Source organism: Chionomys nivalis, chromosome 16 (genome assembly GCF_950005125.1).
Source record: "Chionomys nivalis chromosome 16, mChiNiv1.1, whole genome shotgun sequence".
Taxonomy (NCBI): Eukaryota; Metazoa; Chordata; class Mammalia; order Rodentia; family Cricetidae; genus Chionomys; species Chionomys nivalis.
In genome coordinates this window covers 44,212,768-44,234,208 of record NC_080101.1, presented here as the reverse complement: position 1 = coordinate 44,234,208, position 21,441 = coordinate 44,212,768, and the positions used below count along the sequence as shown (strand labels likewise).

The following is a 21,441-nucleotide window of genomic DNA, read 5'->3' as shown; positions in this document are numbered from 1 at the left end:
TCTACTTAATAATTTAAAACGCTGTGAGAAAGTAAATTCTATTGAGTACTAAATTGTTTTGTTAATTACATCATAATAAGATACATTAACTTACTGACTATTAGTTATTTGTGAAATATGGCAGAAGGAGAGAAAACGTATATTTCAATAAGTGTCTCAAATAACAAGCGTAGCACAGAGCAGCCTTGCATCTTCTCCTGTTTTTTCCTACATTTCCCTGAATGATGATTTCTGGTCTACACAGTCAGGGACACAACAGTTCTCCGAGGTCAAAACTGTCAATTAATCTCAGCTAATCTAAAATTACTCGGCTTGTTCAATAGGGTTAAAAATAGCAGCCTCCTTAGCTCTTGTAATCGGCCATTTTGCCCTTTTCTGTGCCATCAAAGCATTTTTTTTTTCCTCCTCGTATCCTCATTACAAAATAATACTGAAACGGAAACTTTCTGAGAGCCCCAGGGTCAAAGACTTCGTACTGCAAAGAGTACCTATGGGATACACATGTGTCCACAACGATTGCTAACACAGGTGTATAACCCTACCACAGACAAGAGAGACAAAGATCCAGGAGTTCTGAGAGGCTGAGTGAGAAGGTAGGGAGCCCGGCCTGTGAGTGCCTACAACGCGGCTTCCTACTGGGGAAGGCGCTCAAAGAAAGAATGCTGGAACTCTGGGTATGGAAGGGGAGTATGCGCATTAAGCAGTCAGCCAGCAAGTGGTAATGCAGAGAGAGACACAAGGATGACGCAGAGAAATCCTGAAGGGGAACTGCCTGAGGTTCTGAGCCACCCACAAGATCACTCTATGGGGGAAAGCTGCAGCCTGTGGAGACTGTCATATCCAGGGAGTGTCCTCTGCCAGTCGGGTTCATCCCTTACTCCCTATGTCTTCCATCACCAATACTTCATCTCCAGAATTAACAAGTAAGGAGGAGTTGAGACTAAAACAGCTCTATGGCCCCCTCTTACTGAATACCTGGGTAGTGAGATGGGGCTCAAGTTGAGGAGCTGGAGGTTTTCATGAACCTGGTTGAAATAATTTAATATCTGCAAAGGAACCCAAAGAAATTGTAAATTCAACTTGAAATATGATCCAAAAGGTGAAATAAAATAATGTCTTTGGATGTGCCTGCAGTGGCGTAGAAAGAACAGAGTTGCTTTTTAATCCGCTTCTACCAACTCTAGCTGATTTGTGCTGTTTTCCTCATGCAAATGTTATTGGTGCATCCTTCAGATACAGGAATTTTGGGTTCTGACTTGGGTTATCTTGTGTATCTGTTTGGCCTGTGTGGTAGTGTGATTAAGAATGGCCCCATAGGTTTATATGTTTGAATGCTTAGACACCAGGGAGTGGGATTACTTGAAAGGATTAGAAGGATTAGAAGGTGTGGTCTTGTTGGAGGAAGTGATTCATCAGGGATGGACTTTGAGGGTTTCAAAGAGCCTACAGCAGTCACAACATCTCTCTAATTCTATCTTTCTCTTTCTCTCTCTCTCCCTCTCTCCCGCCCTCACTCTCATCTCTCTCTCTCTTCACTGCTGCTTGTAGACTAATACATAAAGCTCTCAGTTCCAGGGTCACACCTGCTTGTATGCTGCCATGCTTGTTGCTATGACAATAAAGAATGGATTCTAAGAAACTGTAAGCAAGCCCCAACTTCAATGCTTTCTACGTGTTGCCTTAGTCATGATGGCCATTCATAGCAACAGGATAATAACTAAGACATCTGCTTTGGCAGCTAACATCGATGAGGAGATTTTTGCCTGAACAATAGTTTAATGGGTTCAGGCAACCTGCGTCAAGCTGTAGCTAAACAAGCTGCAGGTTTCTTCTATGGTTGTTAAAATGTCTGACACCCAGTGTCTGCTTCAGCAGTGTAGAAAAGGATGGCCCTTGACCCTGCTGGGGTAGAAACCCACCTGAACCAGTTGTGTTTAATGACACACAGACAGAAAGTTAGACAACTATTTCGAATTTTGTTATAGAGGTTGCTATATTATATGATAATTTTATAGTTTAATTTCCATATCAAACTAAGGCTAGTTAATTCTCACCCAATCACCATTTCTCATCTAGATAAGTGACAGGCAATGCTGTGGGGGCTTGTTTGGATGAGTGCACTAGGGGCACTCTGAGGCCAGACTGAGTGAGACTTTTATGATAGTCATATTATGAGTATGAATTTCTATTGTTCTGCACTCCTTAAAGAAAATGGGTGGCACCTTTATTTACACCCAATTGTTGGCTTAAGGTAAGGTGAGTTATTATTTTCTTCCTTTTGGGTGCCTTTTGAGCAGAACGTCTAAGTATTTATTAAATTATACATTCACATTTTGCTAGTCTTTTTGACAGAGAATATATATTTTGGTGTTTTCTAATATTGCGCATTCCATTTGGCACAGCTGGATCCATCAACATTTATTGGTGAGTCTATCAGCATTTCCTGGTTGGTCTGTGGGCATTTACTGGAAGAAAGGCCAGAGGATTGATGAGAAGGCCCCTTAGGAGCAAACAGGCTTGCTGAAACACTGCTCTCACATATCGATATGTGGAGTTAATTTGATGGAATTGAGCCTGGAGACTCAACAGGAGACCACTTTGCCTTGCGCAACCCCCACCCCACCCCCGGCTCCCTGACAGAGCAACAGAGCAATGTTAACTCTGGTTTTCCTTCCAGCTGCTAGAACACGTCTGGAAAGTATTAAGTGGCTCATTGGTAAATCATTTTGATGTATATTTATGTACTTAAAGATACAAATATAAGTGTCCTCCAGGGGACTTTTATACCATAAAATAAAATTTTACTTTTTTGCCGTAAACTTTTATATGGTTCTAGTTCAAACCTTCTTTTAGCATCACAAAAATATATATGTTGACCAGATGGTTAACATTAAAGATTAGATGTGAGGTTTATTGCCGTTATTTCCTCATCCAAGTAAGTAAAACTGAAATTGAATAAACACTTTGGGGATGGATGGATAGCCTATGGCAGTAAACAAGTCAGGAGAAACATGGAAGTTCATTATACATGGACGTCTGTGAAGGAAAAACAGCAAGCTTTGGGCTAATATTTTCAGATTAAATTCAATGTAACTTGTATTTCTCCCCGATGGTTTAAGGCTATGGATTCTGAAAAAGTATTAGGTTAGCTGTATTTCATAAAAATATGTACTGTCTATGTGTTGGTCAAATGTATTTTTTTTCTTTTTCAAATATTGTGTCTTTTGACTGACAGAAAACATTGCCAGATATTTAATCATAGTGACAGTACACTCCTTATCTAGCAAAACAGTGTTCTTGCCAATGAAATGTGGGAATGCATAGTCCTAAAAGAAAGGAACAATATGGACCAGCAGAGTGTTTGTCAGACCCAATTGTTCACTAATGGACCTTAATACAGCCTTGATAGATGACATGAAAGGAATTTTGGCCAGGAAATTGAAATATACAGTTCCATTAGTTAGGAACAATGAGAAGATTTACCATGCTAGAAACATTAGCTCACTCTCCGGGCCTTCAGACAGATTTTGCCGTTCATAATCTCAATATTATTACAAATGAATTAATTAAAATAGTTCCTTTTACTTTTGCTTTATTGATAGCCATATTAATAAAATATTTATTCCAGGAATTACTCTTGCTATTGTGATTAACCAAACAGCTGTTTAATTAATAATGTTTTGCTGCTGAGAGCCTGTCTAGACATCCAGTTAATCACCAAACTGTAGATGGCTGGCTTGTGAGCCTCTCAGTTTCCCAGAATATGAAATAGTCTCTGTGGCTTTCTGCTGATCTACAAGAAATAAAATGAAATTCTTACTTGCCAAGAGAAAAGCACACACAAAATAAATAACACTAGTGTGACAGTCCTCAATATTTCAGCCCTTTTGTTTTTTGGATATTTGAGACAGGGTCCTACTCTGTAGTCCAGGATATACAAATACACTGTGTAGCACAAGCTAGCCTCAGATTCGTGGACAGCATTTGCTGCAGTCCCTGAGAATTGAAATTACAGGCAGAAACCATTAATCCAACAGAGACATTTTCCTTGATGTGCTGACGATTGAACCTGGAGTCTCAGGAATGCTCATCAAGTGCTGTGACCCTGGGCTCCAGTTCTCACCTATGTTTGTAATTTTAGTAAAGTTTTGAAAGAGCTAACATTTTGCCTCTTCCCTTAAAGGTATCCATTACCATATAGAATTTAAAGTTATTTTCTCTGCCAGCTTGCAGCATCCTGTAGCTCCTCTAAGAAGACAGATGGCCGCAGAAGAACCTCTACCTGGAGGCTTGCTTTGGATGTGGCAAATCTAGCCACACAGCAAAAGATTGTCTTTCATCTCATCAGCTCCCTGGACCCTGACTGAACCGGACAACAGGACACTGGGGAGATCAATCGTTCCATTCTGCCAAGACAGGTCAACCAATCCCTACCCCCTACAGGAGATTCTGTCAGGGCCCCCGGGGTTAGCAGCTAAAGGTAAGTACTGCTTCTGAGACTTGTGTTTGCCAAAGACCACAGAGAGACTTGGGATAGCCTGGGTAGCTCGAAAAACTGTCTGTCTCACTTCTGCTCATTTACTTCCCCCCCTCAGATCTGTCTGATGGCATTTGATGACTTAGGGTACTAGAAACTCATTAGTTTATTAGTTAATTTTCCTGCGAAAAGTACAGATGGGTGTGACTCTTTCACGGGCTTCATAGTCCAGGATTAACAGGCTTCAGATATAACTTCAGAGGTTCAAAAGTTTTTAATTTTCTCTAATTGTCTTTTAACATGGTCATGCCTTTTACCCTAAAGCCATAGCCTTTTGTTTTGACGCCAAGATGTAAATCTGTTCTAGCTGTTTTGCGGATAACTGCAGGTTCCAGTACAGGTTCACCCTTCCTGCCAGACTCACACCAAGTCCACCCACAGAGGGTTCTCCAGTTAAGACCAGCATCTGCACCAGCTCCCGGGACTTCACCATTGGTACCGTCTCTCCAGGCTCAATTGGGCACCTACCCAGCAACTGAAATCTGGTTTTAAAGGGCACATCTGCTCTTGTATCTCACTCACTCACCCTTGCCTCTCCCGCGCCACCAGGGCACATCTCTGGTCCTTTCATTCTGGCAGCTGTTACTTTTTCTGTGGCTAGTCCCAGTCATGGGGCTGATGATAATAGCCTATTTTTCTCTCTCCTAGCAACCTGCCTTCTCAGCTCTCTCAAGGCACAAATGCCTGAGGTCTCCAGGATGGGAGTTAACTGGATGCCTCTCCACCTACACCTCCTACTCCCAACTCCCCACAAGAATTAGCCAGACATGAACTGGTATCCATATACCCAAAGAATCTGAAATGTTTGAGTAGAAGCTCCACCACAAACCCCCTCACTTATCTCTCTCCAAATCCTGCTGCATCTCAGAAAGCCTGCCAAATGATGTCTACTCCTCCAGAAATGCTCAAGACCACTTCCACAGGGTATTTAAATTGTTCCCTAGAAAACAGACTTATGGTTTTCTAGTCTTCCTTTCCTGTCTCTTCTCTGGGGGGGGGGGGCAGGAAAATCATCCAAAGCATTGTATCCATTAAACCTGTACTTTTTCTAATTGGTTTGATTTGGTCTGATTTGAATTGCTGCATCGGCGAAGCTTATCAGGGTGCAGAAACTTTTCAAGAATGAAGCAACCCCTTTTACTATATTGAATGAAGACAAAGGAGTTAATTCTTGTTTTTAACAGCACCTTTGGGTTAATTCCTTTCCACCATTGGGAACTGACCAGAGGTTTGGTTTTATTTGACCCACAGGCTATGTGTAAGGACTGGCAGGATTCGATTTCACACACAGAGATATCAGGATCCCAAGCATCTGTTCTAGTTGTTTCCCAGGGAACCACTTCAGGTGAAATGCATGAGTGAGACAAGATCATCTATGCCTGCGGAAGGGAAAGGTGTTAGGAAAGAGGGCAGGCCGGCGACTTGGTCAGAAGTCAAGCAGGTCTCTCAACAGAAGAAGCTCTAAGAATATCCCCATACTTCTATCATTCATGCGCACTCTGAGCAATGTGAAACTGTTGGAACCTAAGATTCTAGAATGTTCTCTATTTGTTGATTTTCAGCCCTCAAATTCAGATTAACTCTAAAAAAATTCTTGGCTAAAGATAAAAATGGGAAAAAGACTGAGGCTGACAATCTGTTCCCGTGGGAAGTTATTGAATACTTGTGAGTAAAAAGCTTCAGTATGCAATGTCTTACCGTATACAAAGATGTTAAGTTGCTCATTAGAAGAAGCTCTTGGTATCACCACTGCCAGAGTTTGGTATTGCTTTTTTACTCACAAGTTAGCAATCCAGCCTATGATTCTTTCAGGGATCCAGGGACAGAGACAAGGCATTGTTCCCCATAAGGATCATCCGCCTCATGGGGACTGCTGTGCCCCTCAGACTGTGAGGGGTGCTCTGACCCCTCAATGAAGGTGTGACGAAGGGGAGCTGGGTGCTTCTGTCATACGAAAGAGAAACAGACCTGCTTCTTGTTGGTAAGGCTAAGTGACCTAAAGTTACTTCATCACTGAAGTTTGTTTGCTGCAAATGCAACCTAGAGAAATAGCCCAGGTGGGGGACAATTGCATTTCCTGTAATTAGATGGCGGATGGTGTAGATAGTATTTAAAACCATGTGACTGAATTAGATCACTAAGTGAGTGAAGCCAGGGAAGGATCCCATAATGAGATGTTGAGCGTTATGACATCTGGGCACTGGAAGACAGCAAAGCAGGGAAGTATGAGGACACTAATGAGGACTGCCAGCAGTATCTGATCTCTCTCAGGTCTGGACAAGGGGGACTGAACGCTGATCTCTGCACTGGGTCCTGACGTCATAGATGAGGTATTTTTGTGGGGAACGGGACACCTATTTGACTAGAGTTGAGATCATGGGAAATAGGATGCCAATAATTCTTTCAAAAATATTTTGATGAGAAGATGAGTAGAAGCAGGGATTGTGGAGAAAGTGTGATGTCAGTGAGTTTGCTCTTCCTCAATCCCCCCCCCTTCCTTTTTCCCTTCCTCTATCCTCCTGACTTACACGGCGATACAGAGTACTTGCAGTATGATGGGAATAAAGACTTTTAAAACCATGATGTATTGTTTTAGGTATTTAAGAACAAAGATCGGCTTGCCTGTCCAGTGCTCCTGCCCCTATTCCCTGCTGCCTCCCTCTGCAATCTGGACTCCACTGACTGTCAAGGTTTCTCCTGTGTGTCTGGGCTCCATCTCCTGAACATGCCTTGTTCTTTGCTATGGTCCTCCCTCACCCTGTTCTCTCATCTCTTCTTGCATAAACACTCTTGTCTTTTATTCCACCTGCATATATTTGATTTCTCTAGTTGGCCCAATGCCAACATAAACTGTCCCAGCTCTTTCGTTTCAACACCACAAAGCATAAGTTCCTGCTTTCTACAACAGTTGTGTGCACTTGACATCTTACACTGGGTCCTGGAAGGCAGAGACTGCCCTACGAGGAGCTCCAGCAGAGGCGTCTTGGTTTGATTCTCTCAGGGAGAAGGTCTGTGTCTTCCTAAACATTGCTTCAGACTCAGGCCCTTCACAAAGGCACCTCTAAAATGATCACACCATCTAGTCATGTCTAGACCACTAGGCTCTACCACAGAATCTTTCTTCCTTAGCTCAAGATGGGATTTCTACCACTCGGAACATGGCCTTATAAGAAGCAGGCATTCATCAAAGTTTTGAATGGGGTGAGGAAGGGGATCCTGTATGTCTACAGAAAAGTGGAGGAATCTCAGAATTCTGAAAGTGTCAGCGATGTCAGCTGCCATATCACTTGACCAGTGTAAAAGTCTCTTCCCTGTGTATACTGGGTTACTACATTGATTCAGTAACACAAGAAACGCTTTTGACCCTCTGACCCCTATTCCTGAGGAATGGAAATTGAGCTTTGCTGATGGCTTCCCTTCAGCTTTGTGTTGGTCATCAGGTCTGTCTGTCACTTTAAGGAGTTTTATATAAAAGGAAACAAACAAAAATCTCGGGGACTGAAGAACAGGCAACAGGTGGACAATTCAATCTTACACTGCTTTGTGGACACATTGCTTTCTTTATTGTTCCCAGGAGGGCCTTTCTGAGGCACTGCTCCCCAGTCTACCTGCCTTCTCCCACATGCCCAGCACAACAGAGGCCTGCTGTCCCAGGAACCTCAGGGGAAGAAGTCTTGAGAGTTACTGGCTTGCTGTTTGTTTAGGTTGCTAGAGTTGATGTGCATCTTTGTAATAACTAACCCACTTGTTTTTTAATCAAACAACTTGTTCTGTTCTTTCCAGAATCCACGATTACGTCTATTTATGAAGCCCCAGAGAAATCTGAAATCACCTAAAGACATTTGGTTCCATCCTAAGAGGCCTCCTGGCACCTGGATGCCCAATAAATCAATGAGTATGGAAATAAGATGTCCCCTCTACGATGACCATAAAAAGGGACAGAAGGGACAGCACTGAGTTCATCCAGGCCCTGAGGATTTATGCCCTTTATGTGCGTGTGGGAAGCACTCCTGTAGACAGCTACCAAATGGAAAACAAACGATTTGTTGGCTTCCACCAAGTAAGAGCAGACTTTTAACGACCTGCTTTTGTGGTGCAGACACTGTGCAAACCAGCTGAGCAACATCACAGAGGACATAAGTGCTACTTAAAGTCGTAGACAATTCATCCTCGAATTGTGCCGATCAGGTACAGGTTGTTGAGTTAAGTGCAGTGTCTCATTTTACCCCTCAAATGGTACCCATTTAAGTAGATAGCTGCATCTAGGGATTTTTGAAGATAAATGTTTCTATCAAGAAAAATTTCATATACTCTCTACTCATTTTACATCCTAAGTATAACTACAACAGACTTTAAAACTGTGAGTTTGGGGTTAGGGAGCTGTTTCTGTAACAGTGTCAGACTGGATGGGTTATGTCTGAGCTTGATATTGATGAGAGTAGAGAAATCACTAAGGGTGCCCTGAGGCCTGTTTCCTCGTATCTTTTCTACTCGAGGAGTTTTACCTAACAAGATGGAATGAAATCTGGGTGAGGTTAGGCATGGTCACACCTGCCTTTAATCCAAGCACTGCATAGCAGGCGGATCTTTGTTAGTTTGAGGCCAACCTGGTCTACATAGTGAGTTCCAGGCCAGCCAGGGATGGGGACAAGGTGCCCTGTGTGTTCATTCAGACAAACTGAAGTGATCCCAGACTTGCTTGTTGGATCTTCTGTTCCCTCTTCCAGTCTTGACCTGTTGACTTCACTCTCAGACTCCTCACTCCTGGTTCTTAAGAGCTGGCTTTAGAACCTGCTCTGGCTTGTGGACCAGAGAAGAAACATTGGGTCTCAGCAGAGACCTTTGATTTCAAAACTGAGGTCCAGGTGTTAATATCCTGTTCCCAAGCAGCTTGGAGAAGAAGTGATGATCTGGCTTAGGGTCCAAGATGGGACTCTCTGTTTATTTCTTGCTGCAGAGGAACTATTTGTAGCCCACACCCTACTAGTGAAGGAGGTATACATCCTGAATCCCACATGGCCTGCGAAGACAGTGTGCTCCCTCCTAGTTATTCTTCAGCCGAACCACGTGCTATCTACCTAGCCACACATTAATATGCTTATTTTATACTTCACATTCTTATAATGGTGTCTAAACCTTTAAAACCTTTTTTCCTTAAGCATTAAAAGTATAACTTTTAAGAATAATGCATAAAACAGCTGCATTAGAATGTTGTGTCTGATGATCCAGAGTTCTTGTACCTTCCCTTAGTTTCACTGTGTATGTTTTCAGTTCAGTGAGAACTACTGCTCATCTCTCTTTTTTCAAAATATATTTATTTATTTTTCATTTTACATACCAATTCTGTTTCTCTCTCTTTCCCCTTCTCTTACCCCCTTACCACCGCCATCCCACCTCCCATCTGCTCCTCATAGGAGGTAAGGCTTGCTTTGGGGAGTCAATAAAGTCTGGCATACCAAGTTGAGGCAGGACCAAGCCCCTCCCTCCACATCAAGGCTGAATAAACCCATAGGGAATGGGCTCCAAACAGCCAGTTCATGCACCTGCATTAAGTCCTGATCCCACTGCCAGGGTCCCCCAGAGAGATCAAGCCACATAACTGTCACGCACATTGAGAGGTCCTAGTTCGGTCCCATGCAGGTTCCCCAGGTGACAGTTTCAGAGTCTGTGAGCTGCCACTAGCTTGGGTCAGCTATCGCTGTGGTTTTACTCATCATGATCTTGGCTCCTCTTGCTCATATGACCCCTCCTCCTTCTCTTCAACTGAAGTCCAAGAGCTCAGCCCAGTGCTTGGCTGTGGATCATTGCATTTTGCTTCTATCACTTACTGGGTGTAGTGATAATGTACGATGACAATTAGGGAAGTCACTAATCTGATTACAGGGGAAGGCAAATTCAGGTACCCTCTCCACTATCCACTATTGCTAGTAGTCTTAGCTGGGACCATTCTTGTGGATTCCCGGGAATTCCTTAGTAACAGATTTCTCCCTAACCCCCTAAATGGCTCCCTTTATCAAGATATCTCTTTCATTGCTCTCCCCCTCTCTCCATCCCTCACCCCACTGGCCAATCTCAATCCCTCATGTTCCCATCCCCCATCCCTTCCCTTCTACCCATTCCCAATTTGCCCAGGAGCTTTTTCCTCCTTTTTGGGGCCCTCCGTGTGTGCCCCTCTTAGGATCTTTTTTTTTATCTAGCTTCTCATCTTAACTTGTGTGTTACCATCAGTAAGAATGAAAAATTTTCTTCTCTTTCTGATACTTATGCTCTTATTGTTGAAATTAAGAGATTTAGGATGGTTTGAGAATAAAACAGAATTATGTGGCCGTATTTCCCTTCAGATAGTAGTACCAAGACACTCCAGCAGATTCATTATTATTGAATCTAAATAGATTAACTCTATCTTTGGTACAAGATTTATCTAGCTACCATGTCGAAAATGAAGTAAAACCAACACATAACTCCCTTGAAGTACCCATCTCGACTTTGAGTCTAACTCCTTTGTTGCTTATACTCCTTAAATTATGTTTTCAGTGATTGTGGAGTGGAGAAAGGGAGACTGTTTCATAACTTTGGGAACTTATCTTTTGGGAAAATGGAACAGGTGCCTACCCCAAAGGAAGAAGCCATAAAAGCGATCTTACTTGTTCTAAAAGGCAGCTGTGATTCCTGGAAAGAGAGCAACTGCCCGGCTGGATATGCGGCTGTGGCGATGCTTTGAGTGGAGTCACACAGCAGTGTCTGGTCAGTGAAAAGCTGTCACAGGCTCTATGGGGAGTGGATGCGTTTCTGTGGTGCTTGGGCTGGTTCAACCTCCCTGGTGGGGTAAGACTTGGTTCCTTTAGAGGACATTTTTGACCCAAGTGGCAAATTCTTCTCAAAGAGAAGACCATTTCAAAAGGAAAGACTCCAGAATCAGTTTGGGACGTGAAAATGTTACCATTCAAAAGGGAAGCTTGGGGATGTGATAATGTAATTTTTGAGACAGGGTCTTTTTCTAATTCCCATACAGATCATAAATTAAATTAATGATCCCTTTCTCAGCCCCCCAAAATCTATGAGTTTTAAAATTATTTTTCAACTTTCTTTTTGAGGATTAACATATTCTTTTACTCCATGAACCAGGGAAATGATCTAGATAATTTCTCATTTTTGTTTAAAAATCTCCTGTGGACACATAGTATGGCTCACAAAGTTCTAAAATGTTTTGTGTGGTTCTGAGGGAAAAGCACCTCTATTTTGACTTCATCTCTTATAAACACAAGAGCCAACTGTGGGGTTGAAAGCTGCTTTCTGGCTTCATCTCTGCCTTCTCTGTTAGACGAGGAGTGTTCAGCATCATGGACAAGCTCGGCAGAGGGCGGGAGGGTTGGCTCAGTAGTAATCAGAGAATGATTTCCTGCTAGGACTTGAAAGGTAGAAACTGTGGGGGAAGAAACTTTGGAGCTGTTTTAACTCAGTGGGAAAGAATGGCTTTCAATGAGTTTTAATGATATGAGTTCTGAAAAATGCCATCCGGGTCCCCACAGTGTAGACCAGCTGCTAAAAGTACGTAGTCCCTACTGATGAGCTGGCTCTCAGCTTTCCTTCGTGGCGGGAGCTAAGTTGAGAAATTGTTTATTCTCAGAGCTGTAGAGAAGATCTGAAGAGCGTACGTGCACGGCTCTTGTTTCTGTCAGCAATCTGATAGTACAGGGCAGGTAACATCTCTCTATTTTTATGGTGCATTTTTGCATTTCACTATGGAAGAAGTATTTTTAATGTTGACTGGGTGGTGGGTATCACCTAGCAATTTATGTTTCTTAATGATTTGGTTTGTAAGTTTGCATTCTATTCCTGAGGCAAACACAATGACCAAAAGCAACGTGGAGAGGAAAAGGGTACGTTTTATGGTACACTCATGCATTACAGTTATTGAGAGGCGAAGGCGGGAACTCAAGGCAGAACCTGGAGGCAGGAACTGATGCAGAGACTGAAAGAATGCCTCCGACTGATTAGCTCCACGTGGCTTGCTGAACCTGCTTTCTCGTACACCTCAGGACCACTCATCTGGGGTGACCCATCAACAGTGGGCTGAGCCATCAATTAAGTCATCAATTAAGAAAATGCCACAGCAATTAGCCCACAGGACAATCTAATGGGGTAATTTTCTCAATTGGTGTTCCCTCTTCCCAAATCACTCTAGCTTGTGTCAAACTGACAAAAAAAAAAAAAAAAAAAAAAAAAAAACCTAACCAGCATAATAGAAAATTCAAATTTCACATTGCATTTGTAAGGTAAATATTCTCATTTTTTTTTCTTTTGTGAGAAAACAGAGTTCAGATCAGCTTGCATCATTGCCTGCGGCTAGGGAGCAGTGGAAACAGAACAAACACACATATTTTCTTTTCCAAAGACTCTGTCTCTAACATAGTGCACAGTATGTCTACATTTACCAGGCAGACCTGAGAGGATGAATTTGTATACTGGAGACTCCCCAGCACTGAAGAGCTGGCGGTTCCTGCTGATTTTCTTGCAGTCTTTACTGCTATCTTCCGTCCTGCCAACTGACCACCGTAGAGACCCCAACTTTGTGTTATTTCTGCATCTGCCTTCTGTGAGCCTGTTCTGGAATCACAAAGAACAGATCTACAATGCGCAGACCTTGCAAATGATATTTTACTGCTCAGTTGCCCTGTTGGCTTTCATCTCCATTCTCAAGTTCATCCTTGGCCAGCATGGAGGCCACTGTCTGGCACTGTCGCCCGAACTTGGCAAGTCCTGTCTTTGGTTCAGCTCATGGTCTTCAGGGATTCTGCCAGGTAGTGTCAAAGCCTGATGTTCACCAGACTCTTGTCCCTTAAGACCATCTTAGGGAATCAGTGTATCCCCCTCATTTACAGCCTCCCATTTCTTCAGTGAAAAGGAAATGTGAGTAAGTTGTTGCCCTGCCTCCATGTGGAACCACTGAGCAGCTCTCAGGAACCTGCGGGACCCATGAAGGCTCTGAGGGGAGACAAGGCAGTGAGGAGGAGTCTGCAGAGCCCAAAGCATCCCTGGAAAAACTAAAAAATGTTAAGTTTTATGGGAAGATGCTTTAAAAAACTGAGCTCACAAAATTGGAAAGAAAGATGGCAGAGAAGAACTATGAGGATGGGGTGGGGTGTGTGGTGGAACTACAGAAACTACAGATTTTGGCACAAAGGGTTTGGGATTAATATGGGAGCAGACAAAGAACATGGGTTTTGACTAGTTTTGGTTTGAAGTCTATTTTGCCATGTCTTACAATGGCTACTCCAATTTGCTACTTAAGTCTATTTGCTCAGAATATCTTAGATCACATTCACTTCCCAAGGGCTGGGGGCAAAAGATTGACCATTGGCCTAGAGCTTTTGCAGATCCTGCCGCTGGTTGTACTGGCTACCCTGACTAGCTGCAAGATCACTCTGACTCTGGGCAGCTGAGTACCATATTGACATCAATAGTCTGTACTGCCACTGGAGACCAGGCTGAGGTTTATGGTTAATGATGACACCAGAGATCATGTGAAAGTCCATGATCCATGCTTCTATGTAGTTGCATTTCAGTTGTATTTTAATACATAAGGCTTGCCTGAAGATCAGAGGGTAAAACAGCCCCACTGGTCAGTCTTACAGACCAGGCAGTGGTGACACATACCTTTAATTCCAGTAGCCACACTGGTTGCCATAGAAACCTGGCAGTGCATGCCTTTAATCCCAGTACATGGACAACACAAAATGGACTTGGTATGCTTTTTCACCTTTTTATTTCTTCTTCTTTTTTTTTTTTTCTGGAAGGAGGTCTCCAGGGTGGGGGAGTTGACATGGGAGGACTGGGAAGTGAATGTGATATAAGATATTCTGAGCAAATAGACTTCAGTAGCAAATTGGGGTAGTCATTGTAAGACATGGCAAAATAGACTTCAAACCAAAACTAATAAAAGGATTAATTAAGGAAGGATACTAAATACTCATCAAAGGAAACATATACCAAGAAGACATTGGAATTCTTAACATCTATGCACCAAACACCAGGGCACTTGAGTTCATAAAAGAAACACTTCTACAGCTTGTACCATACATTGACTATAAAAAATGATAGTGGGAGAATTCAATACTCTATTCTTACCAATAGACAGGTTATCCAAATGAAAACCAATCAGAGAAATGCTGGAGTTAAATGACATTATAAACCAAATGGACCGAAAAGATATTTACCAGAAATCTTACACAAATACCTCATTGTTGGTAGAGGTTCCTGTCCCTCCTGGTCCCGCTGCCATTCAGTCCCCAAAAAACACACAGAGGTCTACATTAATCATAAACTGATTGGGCTCAGGATTCTTATTAACTCTTACATCCTACATTAACCCATGATTCTTATCTGTGTCAGCCATGAGGCTTGGTACTTTTTATCAGTGAGGCATTCTCATCTTGCTTCCTCTGTGTCTGGATGATGACTACAGATTGAACCTTTTCTCTTCCCAGAATTCTCCTGCTCTTATCACCCCACCTCTACTTCCTGCCTGGTTGTTCCGCCTATACTTCCTGCCTGGCTACTGACCAATCAGCATTTTATTAAAACAGTACAAGTAACAGGACACAAGACCATTATCCCACAGCACCTCATGGTGTTTTTCTCAGCATCCCATGAAAATTTATTCAAATTTGACCACATACTTCAACTCAAGTGTTGTGGAATATTATTTTAACTAGGAAAATATGCATTACATTTGCTTATGCTTGTGGTGATATTTTGTTTGTGCTTTAACAAATAAAGCTTGCCTGGTGATCAGAGTGCAGAGCTAGCCACTAGTTAGCTGTAGTGGCCAGGCAGTGCTGGTATACACCTTTAATCTCAGCACTTGGGAGACAGATGCAGATGGATCTCTGTGAGTTCAAGACCACCCTGTGCTACGTAATAGCGATCCAGTTTAAGAGAGAATCAAAACCAGGATGTGGTGGCTCACTCATTTAATCTTTTAATCACATGTCTTTAATCTTAGCAGTAGGAAGGTGGAAACAGGAAGGGATATGGGTGGGCAGAGAGAGGAATATAAGGCAGGGGGAGACAGGAACTCATGACATTTAGTCTAGGGATTCGTAGAGACAGCATCTTGCCTTTTTGGTCTGAGCATTCAGAGAGGTAAAAACTCTAGTGACTGGCTGCTCTGCTTCTCTGATTTTTCAGCTTTTAACACCTAATATCTGAAGCTGGGTTTTTATTTAATAAAACTAATTAGGATTGTGTTACATATGCTATGGAATATTTTAACTTTGTAAAACTGTGCTACATTTGTTTATGCTACATTTGTTTTTGCTGCATTTGTTTAATAATGTAAAGATGTGTTGCTGTTTTACCTTGCCTTCCTAAGGCACCTGACTGGTATTTACAAAAACCTGAATGGCCAATAGTTGGGCAGTAGAGGGATAGGCAAGGCTGGCAGGCAGAGAACATAAGAATGAGGATGAGGAATCTAGGATTGAGAAGAGAAGAGAGAAGGAGGGAGGAAAAGAGAGAGATGCCCATGGCCAGCCATTCAGGCAGTCACCAGCCAACAGACATGGAGTAGTACATACAAAGTGGAAAAAAAGTTAAACTCCCCAAGAGAAAACGTAGATGAAGAGAAACAGATTAATTTAAGTTATATGAGCTAGTGGGATAAGCATAATAAGATTAGGCTAGTCTCAATAACTTCCTACATCCTATCAGACCATAGTGGATAAAATTTGAATATAAACAACAACAGAAAGAACAGAAGTATTTTAAACTCATAGAAACGGAACAACTTACTACTGAATGAAAAAAATGGGTCAATATAGAAAGAAATGACAGACTTTCTAGAATTGAATGAAAATGAACTCACAACACACTCAAGCTTACGAGACACAATGGAGGTGGCTCTAAGAGGCAAGTCCATAGCACCAAATGTTTAAATCAAAAAATTGAACACATTTCACAATAGTAACTTAACAGCATATCTGAAAGTTTCAGAACATAAAGAAGAAATGACACCCAAAAGGGGAAGACTGCAAGAATTAATCAAACTCAGGGATAAAATATATAGAAACAAACAAACAAACACAGCAAAACGATATGAAGAATGAATAAAGCAAAGAGTTGATTTTATTGAAAAATCAATAAGATTGACAAAGCCTTATCTGAATTAACTCAAAGTTGGAGAGAGAATTTTAATAAAATTAGAAATGAAAAGGAGACATAAAACGGACACCAAGAAATTTCAGAGAATCATCAGGATATATTGTAAAAACCTGTACTCCCCCAAATTGCAAAATCTAAACAAAATATATTATTTTCCTGAAGATAACATTTTCTAAAGTTAAATCAAGATCAGAAAAGCAATTGAAACAAACCTATAACCTCTAATGATATAGATACAGTCATTTTGTCTTACAACCAAAAATAAAAAAACAGACAAATACCAAGGGCAGATGATTTAATGAAGACTTTTACCAGACTTTCAAAGGAGGGTTAGTGCCAATAGTCCTCAAATTATTTCACAAAGCAGAAACAGAAGGAACGGTGTCCATTTTTGTTTTATGAGGCCACAGTTACCTTATATCCAAAACCACATAAAGAGTAAACAAAGAAAAAGAATTACAGACCAATTTCCCCCATGAACATAGGTGAACATTTTTTCAATAAAATATTTGCAAACTCTACTCGAAAAACATCAATAATGTGTTCCACCATGATCAAGTAGTCTTCGCCCCAAAGATGCAGGGGTGGTTCAATATATGTTATCAGTTAATGTTATCGACCACATAAACAAACTGAAAGACAGAAACTATATGATTATCTCATGAGATGCACAAAAAGCCTTTAACTAAACCCAACACTCCTTCATGATAAAAGTCCTGGTACAATTAAGCATACAGGAGATGCATGTCAACATAATAGAGGCAGTTTACAGACAGTAAGCCCAGAGCCAATGTCAACTTAAATGGAGAAAACTTTAAAGCAATTACACTAAAATCAGAAACCAGACAAAGTTGTCCACTCTCTGTACACCTATTCAATATAGCACTTGAAGTCCTAGCTAGAACAATAAGACAACTGAAGATCAGGAGATACAAATTGGAAAAGAAGAAGCTAAAGTATCTTTATTTGATACTTTGAAGATAGTAAACATAAAGTCCTAAAAAAGTTCCACCGGGAAACTTCTACAGTTTATAAATACTTTCAACAAATAGCTAGATACAAAATCAACTCACAAAAACCAGTAGCCCTCCTATATAAAAATGACAAAACAGTCCAAGAACAAAATCAGGGAAGCAATACTTTTCACGGTAGTCTCAAATAACATAGACTATTTTGGGGTGACTCTAGCCAAGCAAGTAAAAAAAAAAAAAAAACTATGTTTGTTAAAATCTTTAAAGCATTGAAGAGAGAAATTGAAGAAAATATCAGAAGATGGAAAGATTTCTCATGCTCATAGTTGAGTAGGATTAACATAGTAAAAATGCCCTTCCTGTCCAAAGCAATCTACAAAATTCAATGCAATCTTTTTTTTTTTTTTAGTTTTTCGAGACAAGGTTTCTCTGTAGCTTTGGAGCCTGTCCTGGCACTAGCTCTTGTAGACCAGGCTGGCCTCGAACTCACAGAGATCCACCTGCCTCTGCCTCCCGAGTGCTGGGATTAAAGGCGTGCGCCACGACCGCCCGGCCAATTCAATGCAATCTTAATCTACATTCCAACACAATTCTTCACAGATCTTAAAAGGACAATTTTCAGCTTTAAATGGAGTTCTGAACAGTTTCATGTCAACTTGATATAAGCTAAAGTCATCTTAGAGGACAGAATCTCAATTAAGAAAATGCTTCTATAAGATGTGAATGTAAGTAAGCCTGTAGGGCATTTTCTATATTCCTGATTGATCGGAGAGAACCCAGGCCTTTGTGGGTGGTGCCATCCCTGGGCTGGTAGTCCTGGTTGTATAAGAAAGCAGGCTGAACAAGCTAGGGGAAGAAAGTCAGTAACTAGGACCCCTCTATGGGCTCTGCATCAGCTCTTGCCTCGAGGATCCTGCTGTGCTTGAGTTCCTGCCCTGACTTTGTTCTATGATGAACTATGATGTGGAAATGTAAGCCAAATAATCCTTTTCCTCCCCAACATGCTTTTTTTTTTCATGGTGTTTCATTGTAGCAATAGAAACCCTAATTAAGACAAATGAACATGAGAGAGAGACACAGAGAGAGAGAGAGAGACAGAGAGAGACAGAGACAGACACACACAAAGAAAGACAGAGAGAGACACAGAGAGAGACAGAGACAGAGAGAGACAGAGACAGACACACACAAAGAAAGACAGAGAGAGACACAGAGAGAGACAGAGACAGAGAGAGACAGAGACAGACACACACAAAGAAAGACAGAGAGAGACACAGAGAGAGACAGAGACAGAGAGAGACACAGAGAGACACACAGAGAGAGACAGAAAGAACAACAACAAAAAAACCAGAATAGGTAAAAACAACCTGCATAATACAAGAACTATTAGCAGTATCACTACCTCTGACCTTAAATTATACTATAGTACAATAGTAATAAAAACACCAGAATATTGGCCCAGAAGTGAACAAGTCAATCAATGGAATCTAACTGAAGACACAGACATGTCCACACATTCATGGGAACCTTATTTTTAATAAAGAAGCCAGAAATTCACACTGGAAAAAAGCATCTTCAGCAAATGGTGCTGGTCAAACTGGATGGGTGTATGTAGAATAATCCAAATAGATCCATACTTATCGCCCTGCACAAAATAGAGCTTCAAATGGATCAAAGACCTCAACGTATACTGAACATGATAGAAGACAAAGTGGGAACAGCCTTGAGTGCATTGGACAGGAGAAGGCTAACTGAGCAGAATACCATTAGCACAGGCATTAAGGTCAACAATTAATAAATTGGATCCCATGAAACAGAGAAACTTCTGTAAGGCAAAGGACACTGTCATTTGGACAGAATGGCAGCTGACAGAATTGAAAATAATTTTTACTAAGTTATGTCTGATAGAGATCTCATATACAAAATATATTATATATATTTGATATATAACATAGTCTTATAAAATATATAAATTTTTATAAATAAAAGTATAGAAAAGTACATATAAAATAAATTACAAGGAAGCTAGATACCATGAAAACAAAGAACCCATTTAAAAAAATGGGGTAAAGATCTGAACAGAGTTAAAAGAGAAAACTTAAAGAGATGTTCAACATCCTTAGTCATCTGGAAAATTCAAATTAGAACTACTTTGAGGGTCCATCTTTCACATGTTAAAAAGACTAATATCAATAAAACAAATTATAGCTTATGCTGGTGCGGATATGGCATAAGGAGAACACTCATCTATTGCTGCTGGGAGTATAAAGTACAGACACTATGGGAATCAGTGTGGTGGGTCCTCATGAAGATGAAAACTGATCTACTTCAAGATCTGGCTAGAGCACTCTTGAACATATATATACCCAATATATCCTACCATACAGATACTTGCTCAACCAAGCTTATTCTACTGCTTTATTCATAATATCAAGAAATTGCAAACAATCTAGATATTCTTTATCAGATGAATAGATAATGAAAATGTGGTACATGGCCACAATGGAGTATTACTCAGCTGTTAAAAAGATAAAATCATTAATTCATAGGCAAATGGATGTGGCTAGCAAAACTAATCCTGAGAAGGTATCCTGGACACAGAAAGATAAATATGGTATGTATTTGCTTATATATGGATATTATCTGTTAGATCAATGATATCCAAGCTATAACCCATAGAAATACAGAGGTCAAAAATAGAGTAAGGGACCAGGATGGGGACTCAGAGAGATTTCCTTAGGAAAAGGAAACAGAGGGCTCAAAAGGATATGATGTCAGCTTTTCTTAAAGATACTTACCAAAAGTACAATACCGCATCTAAGTGTTTACCACTGTCTGGGTTAGCACATGAAGGCACTGTAACTCCCTAATAGGAATTATATTTGTATTCAATGACAACACTCACCCTACAGTATCTACAATATATAAGCCAGTGTACTACACATGAGAAGACTCCGTCCCTTACTCCTGTTGTTTGCTTGCTTTTTGTTTTGCTGTTTGTCACTTTCTTGCTTCTGATTTTGTGTACTGGGGATCAAACTCAGAACTATAGTGAAACACTCTACCACTAAGCTGTATCCACAGCATGCTCAGGGACACACACACCCCCATACACTCATACACTCACACACACATACAAATGCTTTCTCACACACTTTTCAAAAACAAATGCTGATGTATTATACACTATAGCTTCTTAAACACTTCTCACTCAAAACTCCTTTTTGCCTAAGAAACAGGTATGCAACCGCAGATACGTTGATATACAATGCAGGCATGCAAATAAAGTATTTACTGATTAAAATTCATAGACAAATTTATTTTAAAGCAATTGTATTGATTACTATTTATTAAAGACAGGAAAATTTGCATACTAATGAGATAAATATGTTTTTTTTTCGGTTGCCCCTCCCTCAATTTCATATGTTGAGTTTTCCCTGTTTTTGAAAATATAACTTTTCCTTGTATATTATATCCTGATTATTGTTTTTGCTTCCTCTCCTCCATCAAGTTCCTCCCCAGCTCTCTCCCATTTAAAAACACCCACTTTCTGTCTCTCACTTAAAAAACAAACAGGCAACTAAGGGATAATAATATAATATAAAATAATATAATGTAATATATAAGACAAAATCTAACACATCAGAATAGGACTAATAAACAGAAGGAAAAGAGCTCAAGAAAAGGTCCAAGAACAGATACAGATTCAGAGGTCCACCTATTTACACATTTAAAAATCCCCCCAAAATACTAAACTGAAAGCCATAGTAAATA

General features: G+C 40.8%; 1 protein-coding gene across 1 annotated transcript in view; it reads right to left on the bottom strand.

The window, feature by feature from the left end:
• The window catches only part of Nkain3 (sodium/potassium transporting ATPase interacting 3), a 567,950-nt gene that overhangs the window by 38,700 nt on the left and 507,809 nt on the right, over nucleotides 1–21,441 (bottom strand). The gene's annotated exons all lie outside the window — the stretch shown is intronic.